We start from the raw sequence: 22,061 nt of genomic DNA, 5'->3' as shown, positions 1-22,061 counted from the left end.
ATGCAAACCGATCTGGCTCCCAAGAGACATGGCTGCAGCATCCCAAGGTGCCTTTTCACACCAGGGAGCCGGACAGCAGCAAGCAAAGGGAATGAGGTGATACGAGCAGCCCCAAGTGCTGCCAGCCGTGTGCCCTGCCCTCCTTATGCTTTGCACAGTGCAGGGCTCCTCTGTCCGCAGCTCTGTTGCTGGATGTCCTCTTCCCAGGTTCCCCAAAGTGGCAGGAGACCATGTTGTGCTTGCCATCACTGACTGGGGCACTTTGCAGCTGTCACCATAGGTGCTGTCAAGGCATCGTGATGCCATTTTCTGGCATTGTTAATGAGCACTCTCTCCCATGGATCCACTTAACAACGTGGCACAGCACCTGCTGACAGGACCTGCCGTGGTTGGAGCAGGGTTTATTAAGCAGCAAGAAGGGCATGCTGAGAAGTCTCCAGGATGGGGAATTTTCCAGGTGAAACAGAGGGCAAAATCTCTGTTTTCCACTCCATGGCTCCTTTGCTGCGGGATCTTTTGCTGTTCTCCTCTGAGATCTCCATAGCCTTCAACAGCCCTGTATGATATGGGGTTGATTTCAGTCCTGTGCCAAGGATGTCAAGGTAGCTGAAACATTCTGTTCCCCAGAGAGCATCAGGGCACAGGGTTGCCCTGCGACCACCTCCCAGAGTGCATGAGGTGGTGGTGGCTGCAGGGCTTCCCACTCCTGGGTGGTCAGTGCCTGGAGCTGAGACACGTCACCTCCAGGGACACTGAGGTTTTGCTCTCCAGTTCCTCCACCTCCTTGGCCCCTGGAAGTTTTGTCAGCCAGGAGTGTCTCTGCAGTGCGTACCAAAAGCACATGATGGCACTGCAGGAGCGCAAAACCACCTCAGCCTCCTCTGCAACTCAACTGGATTTTTAACCCCTCCGTGGAGATGAAGCTGTTGCAGGTGCGGTGGCTTTCCAGGGACAAAATGTGGAGGAAGCCTGGGGGATGGTGATGCCCAGTGCTCTGCTGTTCCCAGCTAGGGCAAAGTCTTGAGTCCAAGCTGCTGGCTGCCGCTGCAGGATCGCCCCATCTCCTTGGGACCTGAGACACAAGTACATACAGTGTTGCAACAGGGGCCTGAGTGTGTGTTCCTGAGCTGGCATCTTCCAAAATGCACAGTGGACGCTTTATGCAGTGGTTCCTCACAGCTGTACGTGGAGGGGTCCCTGGGCATGCCTGAGGCCATTCCCCTCTCTGGATAGGCCCAAACAAACCTTCCCCAAAGCCCAGTGGTGTTTAGCCAGGCAGCAAGACAGGTAGGTCTGGGGCTACTTTGGGCAGTAGCATTGTAAGCCAGTGTGCCCCCAAAGCATCCTTCTGTGTGGACCAGGAGAGCTGCCCATGCCCTGGGCTCACTCAGACTCCACTGCTGCCACGACATCTGGCTTTACCTGATAAGCTCACACAGGCAGAAAGGTGGTCTTCAAATGCACAGCGGTCAGAATCAAGCCCTGGTGCAGGTCTTGTATGATAATATCCTGCTGCCTGGCAGCTGGGTTTTGGAAGAGAGCGAGTAAATTGTTTAGTTTGCTTGTTCCTGAAGTTAGCAATCCTCTAGCCAAAAAAACAGGGAGAGCCATAGAGATGAACAGAAAGGCTGCAACAGCATTTCCATATAGCACATGCTTTTTCCTGAAATAATCCCTGCAGGAGAGAAACTGTAAAAATATCTGGATGTGACAATCCTGGCATTTATCTCTTCTTATCTACAAAAAACTGGAGAGTTATAAACCCAGCAAGTTCTATCTAAATTATTGCCAGATCCTGTAGGTATGGAAAACACTGCAAACCCCTTTGTAGAGGTTATCTTGAATTATCTGGTGGACACAAAGTATATGGCTCTGTTTTCCTCCTCCTGTTGTCCCTGTAGGAAAAAGTTCTCTAGGACAGGAGAGAAAGCACAGAATCAGGAGAGGAGAGAGACAAAAATCCTTTTCCAAGAGAGGGTCAGGACAGAGGGGGTCTGGTTATTGCAGCTCTCATCTGTCTCTCTGTATGGAGCACTCATTGCTTGATATCTCCCTGTTGTAAATGCAACTGATTGATTTTTTTTGTTTCTTCTTTTGCACTTGTTTGTTTTAATAAAGATAGATTTTTTTAATTTTTTTTTTTAAGCCTAAAGCAAAATGTTCCAGTGTCTCCACCCACCCTCCTGGCACTAAGTGCTGATGGTTTATTTCAGTGGTTGTAATTTGATTTCTGCCTCTCCTGCTGGGCTGATGTGAGAGAAACAATATTTAGAGAAGTTGATTTTTAATTTATTGGGATTTTTTTTTTTCTGGAGTAGGGGAGGCAGAGGCTGGGAGTGGTGTGGGAAGAGGGAAAGAGAATCAGCAAAAATGCACTCTCATTTTCTAGGCCATCTTTTTTTCAAGTTTGCAATCTCTGATGGGCAAAAATCGCAGTATAGCTCAACTAATCAATTGCTCTCTGAAGAATGGAGAGTGTCTCATCTCTTTAAGTATTTTTGTGTTATTCTTGGCCTGCTGCAGGGACTCATCATAGCTGCTCTATGCCACTGGTTTTAGGTTTGTAGCCTGAACTGTGATAATATACATTTTGCAAGCGGGGAAACTGAGGCATGGAATAATAAATTGGCCCCTTCCCCTTCAGATCACAAGTGCAGCCAAGAGCAGTGTATGGCACAGGCACTAAGGGCTGATTTCCAAACCCAGGATATAGCCAGCACATACAACCCAGACCACACCTTCAGCAGCACTCAGCTCCCAATTAAACTTAGACAAAATGAGGTTTTCACTAGTGCTTAGCAGCCAGCCTTTCTTCAGTGAGAGTACCGAGCAGCAGATTTTCAGAGTTCAGCTACTCCTCAGCTCTTGTAGTTTCTTAGGGAAAAGCTCCTGCATTTTGCCAAGACCAATGTTTTTTTCATTGCCAATAATCTGACCCTTCATTCCTAGGCATGGAATTAAAAACCTGTTCATTATTTTTTTCTAGTTTTTTAAGTAATAACATCCTTCTTTTCCCTTTTTTGTTTGACTTTCCTGGCTTCTAGGAACAGGGTTAGTGATTGCTTCTGTGCATATCTGAAGATAATAGCTTTGCTAAATAATTTTTCCTCTTTTAAAATATACATCAAGATTGCCTGCTGCATAGTTTACATTTCCTGCTGTGGAGAAAAATACTTCAATTAAAATGGAAGGGAGAAAAAAAAATCACACAGAAAAAGCGCCTCTGTGAAAAGAATCCTAAAAGGCTTGCAAGAAGCAGAAATGGGCAAATGAAGCCCTCCAGCAGCCAGGATGCATTTTATGTATATGCATGTGGGCTTTGGGGACTATTCTGCTAAATTCAAGGAGGGAGGTACTTGTGAAAACCTCAGCTGTGTGAGGAAATCCAGGTACATTTCTTCCAAGAAAAAACAAACCCCAAAACAAAAAAACAAACAAACCCCCCCCCCGACTTTTTCTCATACTGCTTGTCCTCTGCCTGCTCCAGCTCTAGTCTGTGCGCAGAACAACTTGGTTTCAGATGATAGTGTCTTGAGAATAAGAAGGAAGCAAGTTCTTCTACCTACCTTGGCCCCACCTCTTTCCTTCACTTAAGAGCAAAATATTAAATGAACCCGCTGTGGTTGCTGTATTTGATTATGGGACTCCTTGTACCTGCTCTCCCTCCCTGGCTTTAGCTTGCCCCTAGGGAAAGCACAGCAGCAGCAAACAGCAAGAAACTTCTAAATGTGCCAGGCTGATGTTAACTCCAGGGACAGATGAGAGGGATGGGAAGCTGTAAGCACAAAATTGTGGCTCAGACCTGAAGATTTTTCTCCAAGTCTAGTTAGAGACTAAAAACATTGCACCTAGTTTTGACCGCAAAGTTTGTCAGAGCGGGAAAAAGGGAGACTCCATTTATATTTAAGAGTGCAGTGTGAGTCTACAAGACTTGCCTGCAGGAAAAATGGCAAGAGAACCCCTTCCTTGTAGTTTGAAACAAAGGAAGCAGCCTGTGAAGGGCACCTACTCAACCCATTCCCATGCCCACTGTAGTAGGCTTAAAGCCAGAAGAGACAAGCTAGCTCTTTCTACGCCCCTGCCTTAAGATCTTCCTCAGAAATACTCCCAATAGTCTTCCCCTAAAGCACATCCACCCAGAGAAAGACCCTGCCTTCCCAAAGCACACCAGGCCATCAGGGCTTCCCATTTAAGACCAGCTCTGATGCACTGCAAGCTGCTGCCCACAGCTGAGGGATCGCTGGAGCTCCTTGGCATGGCTGGGGAAGCAGCAGCTGCCAGCCCCAGGTTTCAGAAGACAGCAGTGCTCCAGCTGGGTGGCACTAAGCAGAAGGGTCCACTTAGATGGATTAATCAGCCTTGCAAAGGTCTTTTTCCAGGCCTGGATATAGGGGGAAGAGGGTGGATTGAGAGTATCCAAGTGTGCTTTCCCCCTGCTAAGCTGTGATTTGTATCTAGCTCGTTGAGTACAATTAGATGATCACCATTAGATGGGTAAGCTGAGCTCTCACTTTCTGTACCATCCCTCTAAGAGAGGAGCATACTACTGTTTTTCACCAGCCTGAACCAGCAATCGTCTCTGAGCCGTGATGCTGTCCTTATATAATTAAGGCTGTCAGCCAAACTCAGGCACCTGAACACTACAAACTCCATGGCCTATGAAGATTGATCACAGGACTTTATTGCTTGGCAGTCAAAGCAGCGCTCTGCGGGCTTTCTTTTCCCTTGTTGGAAGAACAAACTGTGGGGTTGTGAGAAGGAAATATCCCTAGAAAAGCAGTTAGGTGCCTCCAGAGCTTACTGGATATGCTAGCTGTGACCATGGGTCCTGTGCTGCACTGATCCTGATCTCTGTTTCTGGTTCAAAGCTAGCTTCTGGAGGTCAGGGTATACCTATGCTGGCACGAAGTGTGAATGTTTATCTGTTGTCTTTACTGGCTGGAGCACACAGCAAAACAGAGAAGGGCTTGACCCAGTGCAGCCCCTCTGTGCATGGGGATCTTGTGGGTCAGCAGACAGAGCCTGGGAGCGATCAGCACTGTAGGGATGGAGGCATGGCATCTGGAAGTCTAGACTTGCAGGATGGGCACTCCGCCTGCCTGTCTCTGCAAAAGTGCCAGGCAAAAGTTTCTCAGCCCTATTTTTGACCAGTATTGTCTCCATAGCAGGGAGACTCTTCTTTGCCTTCTTCCAGTAGAAAAAGCTGGTGATCTAGCTCTGTGTAGGGCCTTGCTGAGCTGGGGCTGTACAGAAAGAGGGCACCCTCCTGGCCACTGTTGTCTTCACTGGAGAGATGCCAAAAATGCAAATTGATGGAAGAGGGAAGGGAGGAGATGTGTTTCCACACATCAGACACATGCAGCCCTAGGTGTCCCCACAGGCTGAGATGGGGAGGCATTGCACTCGCATTTGTCACTAGCAAAGCTGGGCTTCTCCAGAGAGGCTTTAACTGTGCCAGTTTTGGGTGTATTTTTAGAAAATCAAATAATTTTGGATGTCTTTGGGATGTGTGAACAGTAGAAAAGCATCTGAAAGGTGAGTGGTTTCCTGAAGTACATAAATCTTTTTGTTGTTGTGCACAATTGTACAGTGAATTTTCCCTATGCCTACCCAATACGCTGCTTCTACAGCAAGGGCAAATGAGGAATAACTTCTTTCAAAACTGTTAATATTTGCAAATACCATTGTAAGACCTGCATCCTGTGGTACGTGTGAGCAGGGCTCTGGGAGGCTAAAGCAGGGTTAATGTGCTTCTGTGATATACAAATTAAATTCCTCTGTGTGTGTGGGAGGTGTAGCAGTCACCCTCTGATAAATGCTGCTGTGATCTCTGCAGGATTAGGGTCCAGAGGTGGATGTTTACCTATGTTGTGTGTATGTGTGTAGCAGCCCAGAAGTAATCGGCTGAAGAAAGCTTCTGTGCAGTGTGGGTAGGAGGTCCAGGAGAGACCCACTGTTACAGTGCCTGTACAAGTGTATGTAGATGCTTCTGAGCTCCCTCCAAAATAAAAAAAAAAATCCAGTTCTAATTTCATACCATCATTGAAAGGCTGGTTGTTAGTCACAGGAAAGTCACAGCTGCTTAATGACCAAGGTGCAACCACTGTCCTTTTATTTAGGTGGGTGCAAATGATGGAGGACTTTTTCCCTTCTGCATCCACAGTCCCAAATTCACTCACGTGGAGCAAGGCACTCGGGGTGAACTGAGTTCATGCGCTGTGTCAGCACAGCACCTTGATCAAGGTGAAGAGCCTATCAAACAAACTATCATGCATGTTGCAGAACCGGTTTTGGCTGATCCTTTCTCTGGCATGAATCCTTTATTTCAGCCTGGGAAGCAGTCCTGGTCAGGACTGGAGGATTTCTGCTGCATCTACGTTTCTTCTTACTGCTGTGAGCCTTTGCTGTCCTCAGCAAAGACTTTTGTCCTCTGGACTTTGTACCCAAGAACCATGGTGTGGGTTGCAGCTGCATCCTACTGCCTGTCAGTGAGATAACGGATCACTTTGTGCAACAGGAGCTGTTTGATGGCCCTCATGGTGCCCTGTGACATCCCGAGGAGCAGCCACCTGACAGCTATGGAGAGAAAAGAGCCAGGGAGCCTATGCTGTGGATGTGGAACTCCACAACTCACCCTAGAAGTGGGCATGGCCAGGAGGGCTGTGGGTGGCAGGGAAGGGGAGCCAGGCTTGGGGGCCAGGCCAGCCCCACAGGGAGCATATCGAGGGGCCGAGGCCTTGACCAGTTCCAGGAGTGCCATGGTCAGTCACCTCCCTTCTCTGTGCTGTCACCATGTCATTTTACAGATTGATGTGTGTGCTGGAGTGCTGTGAGGCTTGAGCTTGCAAGGAAAGGTCCTTAGCTGCTGGAGAAAAGGATGCTGCATTTACTAGGGTTCATCACTAGAAGGCCCCGTTTAATTTTGTGTAGTAAGGGGCTGACTTGGAGGCTCCAAAACAGCCACTTGGAGGCTCCAAACTCTGAAACAGGGTCTGCTCGTCTGCAGGTCTGACGGCTGCAGGGGCTGGGGAGGTGCTGTCGGGTGGGAGAGGTCCTGTGAGTTGCACGGTGGGGTGGTCCTAGCTGTGGTGCTGCGGCTGTGTGGCTGCTGCGCCTGTGTCAGCCCCCCCCCCCCCCATTGCCTTCCGCAGGGCTGTGCGTGCAGAGCCTGTGCTACTCTGTGATGAGTTCACATGAAAGTCACACCGAGTAAGTTACCTTTTCTTCTTCCCTCTTCTGGCCCCAGTGTTACTGTAGTCTGGGTTAGAGGTGGGGCACGATTCCTTGTTGTGGAAAAAAGAGGCAATCACCCTCCCAGGATAAAATCTGTGTGAAAATATTCACAATAATGTGAATTCTTGGAAACCTGAAAGACTGCGCTCTGCCTGGCAGTGACTTGTGGGCAGGGCAGACAGAAAAGTAGTGGGACATAGCAGCATCGGTAAGCCTGAAGATGCCTTAGCTAGACTGCAGCAGAGATTCCCTGTGCTGATGGTCATTTCCAGGGTGCCTTGTGGACATCCCACCATGCTGTTCATTGCCTGTCTCCGTCTGGAGGAGTGAATGAGGTTTACCTGAGGCCAATGATTTTCTAAAACTCAAGCTGTGCAAGGTCTCGAACAGCTTGACACTAGCTCTCCATCTGTTTCCACCTAAATTCCTCTGTGTAAAGGAGCCCTTTATGTGCTTGGGGCAGGGAGGGGTGTGTGGTGTGTGTGTGTGCTGGCTGTTCATGGGACTGAAGTGGTCAGGAGCTAGGAGGTAGGACAACATGCCCATGAGCTCAAAACCCCGCATTTGTAGACCTCTTTGAGACCTCCTGAACTACCACTGATTCTCAGACCACAGTCTGAAGGTCTTTAGGAAGGGCTAGTAGAAAATGAACCTTGTTTCTTTCACAGGAAGCATCCTGGTGCTTGCCAGAGATGCTTTGTGTGGAGAAAGCCTTTTCTTGGAAGGTTCGTTAGCTATATTTTATTTGTTTGGGGAATTTTGTTGAGAGATGAATCAGTGTGTCAGTGGCTGCTGATAGGTGGAGACTGGCAGCCTGGGGTTTATATGCAGAGAGCAGGAAGGGAAACAGAGCTAAGTTCAGCTAACCGATGCACAATGGCATCTTGGCACCATTACAAGTGAGTCAACAGGCCAGCAGAATGATGCAATACAGAAGGGTGTGTAAAATGTGCTCTGAAGGACAATCAGAGGGGAAAAGATGTGATGTTGAACTGATGAGTGTGCAGTGAGGCTTTTTCATGGGTGTCATGAGCTTTGTCATGAAATGAATGAATAAATGAAATTAGAAACATAATGGGAAGTCTGCTTCTCTCTCTTCTTGGGGATAAAAAAAGAAAGGATGAATAAGCGTTCCCCAAACGTGTACAGCAAAAGAAATGGCCAAAAAGGGAGAAGAACTGGGGGGCCAGAACTGGAGAGAAATGAGATTGTGATGCCATTGCTTCTCAGAAGGTGGATTAGAAACAGCAGTAAGGACTGTATTTAAAAGATGTGGGTTATTTCTGGGAAGTACTTCAGGATAGCTCAGTAGCTTTCCAAAGCTCTTCATTATGCAGCCTGCTTCAGCCGCCTTAGTCCTCGTGTCTGATACTGCTGTGACTGCTCCACTCATCCCTAAACTGCTGCCTTTCTTCTGAATCTCTCATGGTAGGTTTGAATCTCACTGGAAGGCTTTCCTGACCAGCAAATCCTTATACTCACTCATGGACAGACCTTTTAGAAGAGAGCTCGTAAAAGTTCTGTGGTTTCATGAGCTGCCTTTCAGGCTGCAGAGCTCAGGTATTGCAATACTCTGCCCTTGGTGGTGTTGTGTCTTGGACGGACACTGTGCAGCTGGAGAGCCTCCCCCTTAGGCAGCAGCCTTGAGTGCTGCAGAGGAGATGGAAATACAGCTGGGCACCAGAGTGCACCAGGGGAAAGCTGAATTTACTGGATGGCCAGTCTTTGGGAAAAGGACATCAGCCGGGATGGTGGTGATGGAGGAAAAGGGCAGAGCTTTAACTCCAGGCTTAGTTTGGGCAGGGAAATCTTGATGATTCTTCCACTTCTTGTCTTCCAGTTCTCTCTGGTTTTACCACATTGCAGCTTCTTCCCCAGCAGGAGATGCCTGGATCCTTTGCCAGGTATGAGGCTGGGCTGGAGATGGGTGTTGCAGAGCAGGCGTGTGACGGAAGTGATAGCTGGGTTGAGAGCCTTGGTTTCAGCAGCAACTCGAAGTTCTCTCTCCTAGCACTCAACTTCACAGCCCTCTCTGCCTCTCACTCCCGTCACTGTTCATCTCCCCTCTCAGTAGGTTTCTCTTTCATGCCCTTTCAAGCAGCTGTCATACTGATGAACTTAAGCTGCTAGATTGCAGCTCCCTCCCTTTAACTTCTGTCATACCCTGATCTCTGTTCTCAGTATTGCCCTGTCCCATCTATTTTCTTTTGCTCTAACTCCATCCCAAGTGTGACAGTCCAGGGCTTGGAAAGTTGGGTGCCTCCCTCGGTTCTGCCTGCCCACATTCAGGGAGAACAAAAAGTAGACTGTGGCAGCCGTTGGCAAATGCTTTCATTTGGGCCCTTCTTCTTTCCTCTAATTCATTACAGGAATTATTCTGTGGCGTCTCATTCTTCCTCTCTACAATACACTGCATACTGTAAGCAGAGGTTCACCCTCCTAGTTACTGGTCTGCTGGGCATCCACACTTGATTTTTCATTTCTTTAGTGTCGTGACCTCTCACTAACTAGAGATCCCTCACAATTTTACTGGTACATTTATGATACCGCATTGTCTTATGGTCACTAAGTTAAGACCAACCTGGCCAGGATACAGCTGGAGTCCTACTGTAGTGCTGCAGCTGTGTGGCTTTGCTCCTCTGATGCCACCTGAGTTGTTACCTGGGGACATCAAAAAGGCCCTCAGAGGATACTGATTTAAACTGGTAGAGACATTTGTCAGAGAACGACTTAATCTCTTGCAATCTACTTTTTTGCCAGATTATGGTGCCCAAGGTGCACTGTGGTCAGCAATGGTTACTCCATCCATGGCCAACGCCTTAGGAAAATTGAGTCTCACCATGTTATCATAAGGTACTGAATCCTTACTGAAGCCTCAACAATTAGGCATAGACCAAGAGCAGTAATGTGCTTGTGACTCTTGCCTTGTAAACATAACACCTGGGGTGCATCAGCTCAGGTAATCAAACAACTCTCTTGCAGTTCATGGCTCAGCACAGGCCCTGCAGGAGCCAGAATGCGTACTGCTCATTCAGATGCTGTGCTGGGGAGCTAGATAGCCATCTCCAGCTCAGTGGAGTGGCAGGCAATCCCAGTGTTACAGGACTACATGCATTTTTACTCTGACTTAAGAAAGTAATTTAATTTCTCTGTGCCTCACTTCCCTATCTAAAAAATAGTGGTTGTCTGCCACTGCTGTCTGCCTTTTTATTACAAGGGAAGGACTATCTGTGTCTGTGTGAGGTGTCCCGTGCCATGGAACCAGGCTGCCAGGTTGGGCCGTAATGTGTGTTGGTGCCCTCAAGTGAGTTCACACAACCAGTCATGTATTTGACAGCACACAGCTGCCTCCAAGGTTGCAAGTAAGTGATACTGAAACTGGACAAATTCTGGCTTCGATTCTCAAATTAAATGATGCTCCAGTAAAAGAGCACAAGAAAGATATAGGTGAGAGAACAATAATCCGTCTCTTGTTCCCTGAATCAGCTCTGCCCAACCCTCTGGAAAACAATGACAATGATGCACTGAGGTGTTTGTCCCATTCAAGCCCCTGGCTTACCTCTGGTTGAGGGAAATATTACTGAAAACAAGGAATAAGGTGAGATGTCTTTGCTTAGTGGCATGGTTTAGTGGTGGGCTTGGCAATCCTGGGTTAATGGTTGGACTTGATGATCTCAGAGGTCTTTTCCAACCTAAATGATTCTGTGATTCTAATGAAGGAAGGCTGAAACCAGGTTATTTGCAGTGACATATTCAATAGCTCTGATAATCATGTGTCTTTCAAATATTTAATGAGCTGCATCATGCACCTGAGACTTTATTTTTCACTAATTAGAAAGAGCCCAGTCTCAGCCACGTTGGAGACAGGTATATGGGAAGAAATGTAAAAGACGTGGTGATCCACTGTTCCTCCAAACTCTCATAAGTCCTTCTGAGCACCCAGCCAGAGCGGTAGATTGCAGCTAACTCGGGATCTTTATCATGGCACTGCCTGGTGTGCATGGGCATGCCTCAGGTATCTCTCTGCCTTTCTGCTACAGGTGGGGTTTTGGCACCAGCCTCCCCACCAAGTGGAATGGGAACGTCTCTCAGCTACATATTCTCAACTCGTATGTCACCTATGAAGTGACGTACAAACTGCTGCAGCTGAACATGGCAAGTAGGGTATGATACCCCACTGGAGAGCAGACCGATGAGCTGCCTTATACCTTCCTGCTTCAGTGCTGTCCAAGGGGAAGGAAAACCTTTTCATTTGTTGGCCACATTAGTTCCTTCCCCTAGTAAATGCAGTCTTTTCCTGCAGCATGGTGCTTCAGGTTTGAAGCTCTGCTCCTACCCAGAAAAGGAAGACTTTTCCTCACCTGTCACAGCACTGCAGCGTTATTCTCATTCCAGCATGCCATTTTGCACTACAATTTCTTTTTAGAGTTACCTTTCTGTCCACGGCTCTAGACCTCAGATAACCTGGTTCTCTAGTGACAAACAGCTGTGCCATATAAACCTTTTCATATATGTTCCTGTGCTTTCCCTGTCCGAAGACCACTACTAACAATTAGCTAGTGTAAAATAGCAGGAATTTTGGTTGGCATTCCTTAAAAACCTCTGTTGTTACAGATCTCTGGCCTGAGGCTGGCTGTTATGCCCACTGCTTCTGGAGTGTTGTTTTCCCCTTCACTGCACGATGGAGGATTATTTCATTAATGAATCTAATGATACTTTGTCTTTGGTCCTGACGATCTTCGTGATGGTGCTGTGCAATCTTTAATTAACTTTAAGCCTGCCAGGCACCACTAGGATGTTTATAATCTGCAACAAATAGGGGAGAAGCTTGAAGGCCTGGTGTGGTAAAACAACCTTGTCCAAGGTCATGCACTGACTCTTGGCTGGGTTTGTGATTAGATGCCAAGTCTCCTGACTGCTGCAGCAATGCTATAACAAAAAGTACATTTTGCTGCTAAAATGTTTGGAAAGTGCAAAGTGGGACAATCCAGGCGAGGAGTGTGAAGTGCTCAGTTAGGCGTAGGGGACCAGAGAGCGTGTTCAGCTGCTCGCAAGCGTGGTGGCTGTGCTGCTCAGTCACAAGGCTTTTAAGGCAGCGTTTGAGTTTGTACTTGGCCATGTTAGCTTTACGTGAGCAGAAGGCAGTTTTGTAGCACACAGGCCAGGGACAGGAATTTAATGCGTGGATTAAAAGTGAGGTGTCACATGAGGGCTGCCAGCAGGGAATATACACAAAGAGGCACATGGAAAAGCGATAGATGCAGAGACCTTATATAGGCTCTATCATGGATGTGGGTTTGTTAAAAAGCGTGCTCATTTCTTCCATTCAAAGCTTTTTGATTTCCATGGAGCATTATGTTTTATCAACCCAGAGGTTGTATGTTCATAAGCCTTCAGCTTCTGCAGCACCTTTTCATGAGACTTCTTTGAGTTTTGGGAATGCTGTCCATACACCTGTTCTGTTTTTTTCCTCTCCCTCCTGCCATATTGAGTGTGGAAGAAGCTACTTGTCCCAGCTGCAGAGATGTTGCTGGTGTCAGTTTTGTAAAACTATGAGTTTGAAATCCTAAACAGCTGTTCTCTTTTTTTCCCTTTCCAGAGATATGCTGCCATGGGAATCATTGCTTTGAACTCAGCCCTCCATATATGCCAAGAGGCCAATATTGCAGGCTTTGGTTACCCTGGCAACCATGACAATACTAAGCCAATATATTACTACAATAATGTAAAGAAGAGGTAGCAAATGCCTCCTCTTCAAACTAAGGGGTCCTCCATAGGGAAACATAATGGCCCAAAGCTGGGAGTAAAGCAGCTGAAAGGTCTAGTAGCTATTGCTGGTGTTACCCAGAGAAATTCCTGCTGGGACATGCCAGGGAATGTGTTGGCACATGCTTTGTGCTCAGAGAGCAGCACAGGCACAGACCCTGGTGCTTCAGGGTGCCTTTCGTTTGTCCTAGTTTGGTGACAAGGGTCCTGTGCAGTGAAAATCCTGCAAGGAGCCGCTGGCAAAGTTGGATTGGGCAGGATCCAGCGCATTTTGGGCAGAGTGTGGGGCATTGTAAGGAATAATCTATAGCTTTCCCTTTCTTGTCCCTGCAGCTCTTTCAGCACAATATCACTGCTGAGAGAAACAGGCTGGTGAAAATTATTGAGTCAGACGTGGTGAGAGAGGGCCATGCTGCTTGCTGTCTCCTCCAGATAGGACTTGTTGATCCCAGCTGGGCTTTGCCCTTGTTCCAGGTTGCTTTGAGCAGGACTCAGTTTGTCCTATCGTAGGTAGGGTGGGAGACGAATCCCTGAGATTCAGAGCGCTTGCCCTTTCCTCTGCTGGCCTCTGGTTTCCACTGCTGAGGACGTGGGGTGTTACACAACCCTTCTGCTTGGAGTAATCCCCTCTCTGTGCTGTAAGCAGCTAGCCTGTGCTCCTCAGTTCTTTGTAAAAAGCACCAAAATGAGATGCTAAGCTGGTCCTCAGCCCCTGAGGAAGGGAAGGGGTGAAGGTGCAATAGCTGCCTTGGGTTTTCAAATTCCTTCCAAAGCAGATTGGAGAGAGTTGTACCCGTCACTTTGGAAAAGGGCCAGGTTGAACACTCGGAGGTTTCAGTATCTAATTGCTGGGTCTGCAGGAAACCAGGACCATTTTGTTCATTGTTCTGTTTGAGAATAAGTTGCAGTTCTGGCTTCAAGGAGTGGGCACTGTCTTGGGGCAGGGGAATTTCAAGTCAGGACAGTTGAGAATTACCTTGGTAACTGCTGATAACTCATGGCTTTATGACCTCATATAATCCCTTTTTCGTTGCTTTCTACTTTTGTTTCTACAACTCTTTTCTGCTTCAACATTGCTACTTTTCTTTCCTGACTTCACTTCTTGTCTGCTTCCAATTTGTGTAGGCGTTTCGATTTCGCCTCTTATTTTCAATTTTGTTTCTTTTATCTATGAAATTTGTTTCTTTTCTGTATCAAATATCTTCCTACTTTATTTCTTTTCAGTTTTAACTTGAATTCAATTTTGCTTCTTTTCTCTTTTGACTTTGTTTCTTTTCTGTATAACTTTGTTTCTTTTCTGTTTCAATGTCCTTTCTTTCAAATTGCTTTTCAGTATCAACTTTGTTTCAACTTTGTTGGGTTTTTTTTCTGCATCAACTTTAATCATTGTGTTCCATATCAACATTGTATCTCTTCTGTATCAACTTTCCTTCTTTTCTTCATCAACTTTGGTTCTTTTCTGTTTCAGTTTTCTTTCAACTTTCTGTTCTGTATAAAGTTTGTTTCCTTTCTGTTTCAACTTTGTTTAATTTCTGCTTGGACTTTCTACCAACTCTGCTGTTTTTCTCCATGCACTTTGCAGATTTTCTGCTTCAATGTTGTGTGGACTGTTTTCCTTTTTTTGGTGGACTTTGCCTCTTTTCTGCTTCAACTTTTTTCCAACAATGTTGGATGACAACTCTTTTGCACTTCATATTTGTTTCATTTTTCTTCTTTTCAATCTTGCATCTTTTCTGCTTGGGCTTTACCTCTTTTCTGCCTTGACTGTGTCTCTTTTCTGCTTGTGTTTTTGTTTGTACTTTCTTTGGGCTTTGTTTTGACTTTGTTGTGGCTTTTTTTGGGCTCTGCCTTTTTTCTGTTTCAAGTTTGTTTCAACTTTGTTTCTTTTCTCTTGCAGTGTCCTTTCAACTTTGCCTTCTGTATCAACATTGTTTCTCTTCTGTATCAACTTTGTTTCTTTTCTCTACCAACTGTGTTTCTTTCTGTATCAACTTTATTTATTTTCTTTATCATCTTCCTTTACTGTATCAACCTTCTTTTCTATACCAACTTTCTTTCTTTTCTGTTTCAACTTTACTTCTTTTCTGCATCAATGTTCTTCCAACTGTGCAGCTTTTCTCCATGTACTTTGCAGCTTCTCTCATTGGGATTTCCAGCTTTTCTCGTTGGACTTCCCAGCTTTTCTCCTTGGACTTTGCAGGTTTTCCCATGGCCTTTCCAGCTTTACTCATGGACTTTGCAGCTTTTCTCCATGGACTTTGCAGCTTTTCTCCTTGGGATTTGGAACTTTTTTCCTCAGGATTTGCAGCTTTTCTCCTAAATTTTGCAGATTTTTTCCTTGGGTTTTGCAGCTTTTCTCCATATACTTTGCAACTTTTCTCCATGGACTTTGCAACTTTTCTCTGTGGACTTTGCAGCTGTTCTCCTTGGGATTTGTGCTTTTCTCCTTGGCTTTTGCAGCTTTTGTCCATGGACTGTCCAGCTTTTCTCCATGCACTTTGCAGCTTTTCTGCTTCAATGTTGCGTGGAATATTTTTTGTTGTTGGGGAGTTTTTTTGGTTTTGTTTTTTTTTTTGGGGGGGGGGGTGTTTGTTTGTTTGTTTGTTTGTTTGTTTGTTTGTTTTTGTGTTGCAACTTTGTTTCTTTTCTGTATCAACTTTGTTTCAACTTTGCTTCTTTTCTGTTTCTATCTACCTTCTTTTCTTTTTGAACTCTTCTTTGACTTCTACCTCTACCCTGTTGGAATTTTCTTTTTTTCTCTTTGGATTTTGTTTCAACTTTTTCTACTTCTTTTCTTTTTTCTGGATATTTTCTTGTCTCTTCCAGCTTGTTCTGAGCATGGAGCCACCTGCCAAGTTTATTTTGTGTGCTGAAGATTTTTCACATTTTAGAAAGGACATTAAACACCCACTTCTCTGCTGCTGGTTCATGTCCACATTTTACCTCTGGGTCCACATCTTCTCATGCTCTGCTACTTTCTACCAGATGTTGCTATGTCATATTTCCTCTTCTTTACTCCCCTTATTGCTGCTTTCTTCCTGGACTGTTAACATCATGTGTTCAACTCAGCTGTTGACTCTCCAAACTCCTGCCTCTACCGTTAGACAGATCCTGCAGTGCTGGACTTAGAAGGTGATGGCTCCGCTGGTGTGAGCAGTTTGTGCAGCCCTTCAGGCAGGTGCTCACTGGGAAGGCTGCTCCTCCTTCATGGCTTGTTGAGGGTGCACTCTCAGAGTCAGGTTGGTATAACTTACATCAGGCTGCATGTATCATACAGCAGCAGCTTTTGGGGTGTGGGAGCATGAGTACAGTGCTCATAACTGCTAACTATTTCCATGGGAAGTGAAACTTCTGCTTTCCCTCCCATTTCCTTCCTCTCTCCCCTTCACTGTGGTCAGGCTTTCAGGGCACATCCTGTGTTACTCGTGTCACTGCTTTTCCTGGGTAGCTTCTTATCTAGTAACTCAGCCCTGCCTCCTGAAAGCTTTCAAAAACGCCCTGACTCTCAAGATCTGCAAAGTGTTAATGCCCTCCATGTTGCTCTGCTGCTATTCCCTTTTGGCCAGCCTGGTTCCTCCTCCATTACAACTGAAATGGGTTTGTCCTGGTTGGTGCAAGCAATTTATGGCCTAAGAAATGCTGACAAAATTCCCTCAAAAGCTGCCTGGTCCTGGGAGACTGCTGGAAGAACTGGAGGCCCTGGTCCAGCTCAGTTTGAGAAAGGTCACTTGAACACTGGAAGGGGATGACCTCATCTTGCACATGCAAACATAACCAAACTGAGCTTGAGAGAATTGGGGTGTTTTAATAAATTCCTTTTTACCCACTCCATGTTTCCTCTGTACACAATTAAGTCTTTCTATACAACACATAGTAGCCACGCAGGTTTTGCAGATTCCAAAATTATGGTTTTCCAAATGCATATTTGGATTTGGTTCGACCACTCTTGTGAAATATATTGCTTTGTAAGTAATGGAAGTGGGCTCTCAGCTATGTGGACAGTTAATATTTTATGCTCTTCTCCTGATAGAGTAAAATGGCACAAAAATTTTAATATGTAAAACTGATGTACAAAACATGCTATGTACTAACCCCAGGAGAGGGTTTATATTTTCTCTTTAGGTTCTTGTGTATACAAGAACTTTGCCATGGCTTGCAGAAGCTGTGTCTGCACTTTCTGCTGTAGTTGCTGCAACATTTACCTGTTATATAGTGCAAGTCATGGTAGTGAAACCATAAACATGAGGCTCAAGAGTCTTGGCATTGGTCACTGCTGCCTGTGGCAGCACTCCCAGTACTTGCAGCAAGCAGGTCCGCTACATAGCTTTTTGCTCTTATGTTTAAGAGCTGTCTGGTTTCCCCTCAAAACAGGGTTCTGTAATCTTTCCAGGTAACCATGATTCATTAGAGCTGCCTTTTGTTTCAAACTTCCCAGAGTGTTGGAGCAATGTGGTAGGGGCTGAGTATTTAACCGTGCTTTGGTGGGGGCACTGAATCAAACTTTCTTGGGTCCAGTTTAAAAATTCTGAGAGCCGCAGTCCTCCATGCCCTACAAACCTTTCATGTTTGATAGCCTGAATAAATCCTTGCCCTACAGCAGACTCATTATTATCAAGAGAACTGGGGGAAGGAGGTGGAATAAGTAGGATAAGGCAAAGCCACAGTAATGCAAAACATATGTAAATTAGGCTACCAGATACCATAATAACTATGTAATGGAGGGGGAAAGAAAAAGAAAATGAGTGCTATTGTTGCTTTAGTAGCAAAAGCTAGCATTGGTTTGAGGTGGTAAATCCACCTTCTCAGGGCTGCAGAAAGGTAATTACATTCCTCTAAGCACAGTGCATTTCATGCTAAGGTCCACAAACATCCTCGCATCTATAGCAAGGGTGAACCCCCGACTGTGGCCAGCTGGAGGGCAACCATGGTTTGCGTGAGGCAGAAGGGCAGGGAGCTTCTGGGCTGTTTGGTGCCAGCCTGCATGTCTCCAGGGGTCGAGGGAGCTCCACCGTCCCTGACTGCCTGTCCATGCTGCTTGGCAAGTAAGTCTGGTTGTCTCCACCATCTGTGTGAAATCTTTCCAACCATTTAGATTAAACACTGACTTCTGTAAAATGTAGGGCTCCTAACTAACCTGACACAGTCCATATGGAGTAGCTGCCACAGATAGTGTCTATCTTGACACTGATTAATCGCTTCTACCAGTTGTGTATTTGTCCCTGGTTACTTGACACAGTTCTTCCCTAATAGCTTTTGAATAGTTCTGGGGTATTCATATGACCTCTGCTGTGGGGAATAGCCCATCTGATGACACACATTACCTACTTCAGTGTTGGCTTGGCTGCTTTTCATCAAACTAACTTGGACAATAGCTTTTGGTTGGGTTTGGTTTTTTTTTTGTTTTTTTTTTTTTTTTTTTCTTTCCCCTGTGTACACCAGTATCTGTCCTTTTCTGCAGTGGGGAACACCTTAGCTATGCTGGAGTCTGTTTGGGTTAGGTGGCATCTTTTGCAACTGGCTGGGGCTTGGTGTGTGCTATGTGGCATGTAGAGACTGTCTGTGATTCCACCTCCGTGTCCTTACCTGTCACTTACAGTCACAGGCATGACAAGCAATCTGCGTTACTGATGCTCTTTGCTTTGAAACTAGCAGTTTAATGATCTGTAACTAGAGTCAATCATTGTTCAGACAGACAGCGACGCAGCTGTCTAATACCCCAAACTAAATGCAAAGTTTCTCTCTCAATCTGAACGTTCTTCTCTTCTTCAAAGATACAAGATCCAGTAGCAAAGGCAGTGGGTCTTCTATGCTGATCTTCCATCAAGTGTGAGATTATCACACCCGCTTCGTGTGGGGAAGCATCACAAGTGAGGGTTATAGGCATCAAGGCACTCTAGGAAGGACATGTTCTGATGACACCAGCTCCTCAGCTCCTTCAGCAGCCTTGGTGCAGGGTACGTGTGGTTCAGTGCTGGCTTGATCAGTCTGCCAGGTCAGCCAGGGCTTGCTGGGGGAGGTGGTGACTCACCAGTGCCATGGTGTAATGTATTTGTGGAATTTGCAGCAAAAGGATCTTAAAGCAATTTCCAGACATTCCCCTCCCCACCCTCACCCCTCATTTTTCCTTGTACTTTATATAAATTGTTTTTCCCAGAAGAACGGCTAGGAAAATTCTATATATTTAGAGTAATTTTCTTTTGCTTTTCCTATCCGCTCAGACAACCTTTCAGACTGGAGTTGCTGGGTATAAAGACTGGTGGTGTCAGCTGAACCTCAAGGACTTGGTAACTGTCTACACAGCCTGAGCTTAGACCCCAGCTGCACTGTGATGTGATCTAAGCTTAATTCTCCACCAGTGATTGCTGAGCTGAGTTGTATTAGCTTATATTGTGCTAGTTAGGATGGCACATATGGCCAGTGCTGCAACCCATTTGAGAGCAATACTGGGTCAGCTGGTGTAGGTTACCCCATGCCTGAGTTTCTCAAGTGCTTTTGGAAGCTCTTGTAGTGCTCTCCATCTCTAGCTCCACAAATGTTGTGTTGTGTGTGTGCCAGCATCTCAGGAATGCTCTCTCCCATCTGATCCATGACTCACAACCAAATAGTTGTTACAGATGGTCCTTTCACTTAAAATAAGACCTGGTGTGTTTAAACTTGAAGAACATGGTAAGAAGTATTTCAGTCTCCATTTGCAGATAGACTTGGGGAACTGCTGACTACTGAGGTAAATATATCCTCTCTTCTGGGTAATAGCTGTTGATCTACATGTGATACTGAGTTAGCTGTGACCTTGAAATCACCACAGCTACAAACAGCCCTATCTGTTCTCATGGCTATCACCAGCTGTCTTGTCCGAGAGTTAACTAACTCTTCTTTTTGGCTGGAGTTCATGAATTATTTTAATTTCACATAAGCGAGTACAAGAGGTTTTGTCAGTCCAGCTACATTGTGGCTGTCTTATGCTATGTAATATCTTGCTTCAGATCACAGAGGTTGAGTATATGCTGTCTGCTGTTGTGTTACTTATATTATAATAATGTTCAAGAGAACAAAGATCACTCGGGCATGTGTTCTTAGAAATACAGATTCTCTGTAACACCTCCTTTCTAAAAGATCTTTGATGATCCCACCAGTAAATTGCCAGCGCAGTGAATCATGTTTCACTTCAGATGTTATTCTTGTCACTTTAAAGGATTCCAAATAATACTTTTGTTTCTTGTGAACAGAAAAAGGCAATTACATAGACATTACGGCTTTCTACAGTCGTTGCACATTGTTGTATGCAAGCTGAAGAATATGAAGTTAACCAGCACTGACTTTCTAAACCGGTAGCTGGGCTTGATTTGCCAGCTTGCATGTTTTCTTCTTACACCCCATCCCTTGCAGATTCTGTAGGATTTGTCCTTGAACAAATTGTGATGTGTATTGTGAAACTGTTGCTTGTGATGGAAGCAGCACATTCTCCGAACGTCCTTTAAGCTGTGCTTTCTACTTGACCCCTGAGCAAGGCTGTTGGATGGATTTTGTGATGCTCCCAAACTTTCCAGCATGTTCAGTGCGTCTCCATTGAAATGGTAATTTCTAGAGCATACTTCAGGCTCATCTCAGCTTTAGATAAAAATTAAATGTGGATTGCTTCATTCTGCATATTGAATACTAAAAGATGCACTCATTTGTCCTCTCTGCAGACACATGATGCTCTGCCAGTTTCCTTAATCCAGGCACAGAAGCAGTCACTTTTGATTCCATCTGTAAAAGGAAATACCTGCAATCATGAGAGGCTTTTTAGAACAGGGATTTTGTAGAACTTGTCCAATTTCAACAAACTTCTTGTCTGCTGGCTTAATGGGCACTATCTGGCTGCACATCAGGGTGTCGGTTTTAGCTCCCATTGTGCTGCCTTGTGTTTTTCATTGCAGAGATCATCTGTTATTTTAGGATTTCTCCATCTCAGTGGCCATCTACTGACCTGCCAAAGAAGTCCAATCCCCACCTGCCATATTTTAAACTTTTCTTTATAAGTGGATTTCTCACTGGACTGATATTGCAGCTTATATTTAATATTAATTTACACAGGCTTTCATCAGTAGTGACTCGCTATTCTGTCTACTTCTAGACTAGTATCCCATCCTCATCTCACATTTTTGCAACTTCTCTGTCTATGTGGTGTTAATAATACCCAGGAACCCTATAGCTGTATCCCCAGTAACGCTTTTTAGTTATCTACAGAAAGACAGGAGTAGATACATGAATGCACTACCATTTATCAGAATAAATGAAGGCAGGGAGCTTTATTAGAAGGCTTACAGCTGATTTAAATTAATATTGCCAACTGCGAGGTTTTACAAAGGCTCTTCCAGAAACAACAGCTGTGTTTGCACTGTAAATTAAGGACAGTATTGAGAGGTACTCACTTTTGTAGCGAGGCATCAAATGCAGATTCAGGCATGACCAGGGCAGATAGCAGCTCTAAGCCCAGCTGGGGTGTTTATGCCTTTCCCAGCTTGCTGCTCCCAGCAACCACCCACCCAAGGAAAAGGTGAGGAGGGGTGTAAGGTCTCGGGCTATGACTGCTCGGTGAATCTCCAATATTTATTCCCTGTGCCTGGCCACGTGCAGCTTGTTCCTGTAATAATTACAATACTGAGGTCCAACCAGATGGATAAAACCCAGATGTATGTTCATAAGAGCTGAGCCATAGATAAACCTGTTGTTACATGGCTCAGGAAAACATCTGCCACAGCAGAGCACTTATCCACTACTTGCCAGTGTGGAGTAGCTGGGAGCTTGGCAGGGATACAAAGGCAGAATCATTTGCTCTATCCAGTGCATTTGAATTATGGGATGTGAAGCATGACCTTCCAGAAATTGGACTGAGGATTTCACAAGTGTTTTCCTTTTTTTTGCCAATTTGACCTGAGCTAAGCTGAGGTGATGAAGGCAATTGACACATTGATATAACCCATATTCCTCTTTAATTTCTAGTCCAAACTATACCTTTCATTACTTCCTTTTTTTCTTGCTTTTCTTTTTTTAAAATCTTTTTTTTTTTTTTAAACAGT

At 45.3% G+C, this 22,061-nt stretch overlaps 1 long non-coding RNA gene across 1 annotated transcript in view; it reads left to right on the top strand.

Moving 5' to 3' along the window:
- Positions 1-10,314: 10,314 nt before the first annotated feature.
- Positions 10,315-22,061, top strand: part of LOC121093994 — a 34,002-nt gene continuing 22,255 nt past the window's right edge. The window contains exons 1-2 of the long non-coding RNA XR_005829700.1: positions 10,315-10,327; positions 19,637-19,641. This is a non-coding gene — a long non-coding RNA (uncharacterized LOC121093994). The remainder of the gene's footprint in view (positions 10,328-19,636; positions 19,642-22,061) is intronic.

The sequence above is a fragment of the Falco naumanni genome, chromosome 9 (assembly GCF_017639655.2).
Source record: "Falco naumanni isolate bFalNau1 chromosome 9, bFalNau1.pat, whole genome shotgun sequence".
NCBI lineage: Eukaryota > Metazoa > Chordata > Aves > Falconiformes > Falconidae > Falco > Falco naumanni.
Note: the sequence above shows the minus strand (reverse complement) of the source record. Positions and strands in the feature narration are given on the sequence as shown.